We start from the raw sequence: 3,224 nt of genomic DNA on the forward strand, positions 1-3,224 counted from the left end.
CTTTGTGGGGCATTGCACGCCGGCCCCTACCCCCCCCCCAAAAAAAAAAAACAAGAAAATAGCATTGTGTACGTGGGAGACTATACTGACCAAGCAGGTACTCCCTGCCTCGATCCCCGCACCCAAATATTTTAGATTTTTCATTTTATGCGAGGGAACGTAGGGAACAAGCGAACATAAATCAACATATATATAACTGCTTGATTATGTTTTCATCACCATTTCATCTACACATAAAGGCGACCGCACACCTTACGACTGTTCGCGATCCGATTTTGGAACAAATCGCACTTTGCTAATATGGAACATATAATTTTATTTGAGGTTAAAATTAATTGAAAGAATGCTAATATAACCATTTTGAAAGAGTGGAAACCTTTATTTGGAGTAAAGGCCAAATTAGTTTCAAATCGTAGCCAATCGTACGACTGCTATGACGTCATGACGACTAGATATTAAATTCGCTTTTATTCTAAGAAGGAAGATAGCATAGTCACAGATTTGAACATAAGTATTCGTTCGATGATTCGAACATTACACAGTAAGATATTCCAAGTCTCAATATTAGCATCTAATTCTACAACATTTTATTCTGAAATCGGGTCGCAGACCAATCGTAAGGTGTGCGGTCGCCTTAAGACCATCTACCAATGAATGTGATTTCACTTTACGATAAGGGGGTCAAGACTGTTAATCAAGAGGGATATTTTCATATTTTAGAGACCTTTGGACGTAATCATAGGTGTCGATCAGAGGGGGGGGGGATGGGGAAATTGGGAAATATCATCCAATATTTCAGGCGGGGATTGCCTTTGTTATCATCCCCCAATAATTTTGGGTCTAGCATCATAATAACATCGATGAAAATCATAAAAAAGTGTGATCATAATGATGAAGATAATAATGGTAATAATATTATTAACTTTAAACAAAGAGAGAGATGGAGAGCGAGAGAGAGGGGGGAGAATAGAGCTGAAAGTAGTGCGGAAAACATTACTGTACCAACAATAGCGGCTACGACGGGCCTGGCCCGTCAATATTTCCACTTCAGCCTCTCGCAATCAAACTTGACAAAAACACAAATGTCAATATAGATAGAAAGTATGAAATTTATTACAAGTCATTATCTTTAAAAAAATGTCCAAAGTATCACCGTTTAAAACATACAAGAGAGACACCCTACCATGCAACATGGATATAAATATGGCAACATCGATATTGAACATGTAAACGTTTATACGATATATTTTACAAGACACGCTAAAGCTACAAAAAAAGGCATCTAGAATATATCGTCGAAAATATATAATTCTACGAGTCTACTCTACATTCTAGTTTGTATCTCATGCAATAAATCTCTATTCATTAAAAAAAAACATTTACCGATATTCAAAGGCAAAAGAGTGAGACTGTATTAAAATCTTTATACATATAACCCGGAAATTATCCTGACCAAGTTCAACATGTAAATGCACAAGTACCCGGGAAAGGAATGAAATGATATTACAGAATACATTTGACATTTTGTCGATAAAAAGTACAGTTGGTTATAGACATCAGTTACAAAAAAAATACACACCTGATACAGTTGTACAATACAAACGCCGAATACAGAAAAAAAAACATGTCAATTGATATAGGAAGAAAATAAGCCAGCTTTTTTCCTGTAAAATCAATAATTTTGTTATATACTTTCAATATAATATTTATTTCTTGCAAACAACATGTTAGACATAAGTTGATTTGAGTGATTTGTCATTGATCTTCGCATATACCTGGCGACACACGAAACACTGGATTGACTGGTTTCTTTATCTCATGCAATCATTTCTTCGAAGCAATTATGGCAAGTTTAATACGCATAAACTATTTTAAAAATTACCCCAATCGGATTTATTGTTATTGGATTAGAGTTGGCAAAATGGTCTGATGGTGTGTGAAGCCCTTGCCCATCCAAGCTGTGGTATGCGGGTTCGAGTCCCATGACTGAGCCATGCCTTGTGGGTTAACGTTAACAGACCACTGTTCCATAGATACAAGCTTATACATGTATGTGCAACACAGACAACACTTCGCCCCTCGGATAGGGCGATGGGAGATGTCATACAGATTAGTGAGGAGAGGCATCACTATTTCCACAGTAAGAACATATAGTTATATTTATTGAACAGGGCACCATCTTAAGCCCCCATCACACTTATTCGAAATCAAGCAGAAGCTTGAAAGAAAAAATATTCAAAAAATCTAGAAATTTTTGGGAGGAACTTATGAAGTCACCTAACTGGAGTTGAAATTCAGTAAATTGACCAGGTGTATCATCATACACTAGTAAAAATGAACCGCAATGGAGTCAGATTGATAATTCGTGCTACGTTCTTGGACATTCTAGGGGCATTCTAAATATCCTGACTGCATTCTGAGTGCATTCGAAATATTTTTGTCATTTCTTTTGGCCGTCCCGAAGGTTTTGGTCATGTTCAAAACATTCGAGGGATATTTTCGAACGGTGTTCGAAGTAGATTTAAATGACCAACTGGTGGTCAAACAATAGTCCTTTCATTCAAGCCAATTCTGCTTGATTCGGAATAAGTGTGATGGGGGCTTTTCAAAGACGTAAGATTGATACGAACAACCTTGACAATGGAAAGCTGAGAACATCAACACCAAAGAATGCACGATTACTATAAAATATTTTCTAGATATGCTGTGCATTCATACAATCATTAATTTCTTGAAAATCCAGTGTGCTTCTCTTTGTTTAATAAGGATGTTGTTCAAATTGTTTGTAGACAAAATTATGATATCAATGGATTTCCATACAGTTGAGGTTGATCAGATCAATCGTAAGAGCAACGCATCGTTAATATTGTATTAAAATGAATACCTAGCATTATTACAGGCCGAAGTATATTTAGAAATAGCCACATATATGAGGAACAATGTTTGTTTTTTAAATAAATATTTGACATTACGTTTCTAATACATATATATATATTTACTGTCTTTACAGTCTTAATAACATTTTCAAAACAAATGAAAATGTGATAAAGTCCCTATAGAAAAAAGGATATAAGATGAATTTCAAATTACTGTTCCCCTTATATAAGAATATTTATGCATTGTAATCAAGTTTTAACAAGAAGAAATATATCAATATTATAAAACTAAAGCCGATTTATTATGTACTTTCAATACTTGGTTAAAATCAATCGCATTTTTACATA

At 35.0% G+C, this 3,224-nt stretch overlaps 1 protein-coding gene across 1 annotated transcript in view; it reads right to left on the reverse strand.

Moving 5' to 3' along the window:
• Positions 1–1,091: 1,091 nt before the first annotated feature.
• LOC129277272 (probable flavin-containing monoamine oxidase A) overlaps positions 1,092–3,224 on the reverse strand; it is a 24,851-nt gene continuing 22,718 nt past the window's right edge. Inside the window, exons 12-13 of the mRNA XM_064110166.1 lie at positions 2,603–3,224; positions 1,092–2,179 (exon numbers count right to left, since the gene is read on the reverse strand). The exon at positions 2,603–3,224 is cut by the window's right edge and continues 1,131 nt beyond it. The gene's annotated coding sequence lies outside the window, so the exon portion shown is untranslated. The remainder of the gene's footprint in view (positions 2,180–2,602) is intronic.

This window comes from Lytechinus pictus, chromosome 15 (assembly GCF_037042905.1).
Source record: "Lytechinus pictus isolate F3 Inbred chromosome 15, Lp3.0, whole genome shotgun sequence".
NCBI classification, from domain to species: domain Eukaryota; kingdom Metazoa; phylum Echinodermata; class Echinoidea; order Temnopleuroida; family Toxopneustidae; genus Lytechinus; species Lytechinus pictus.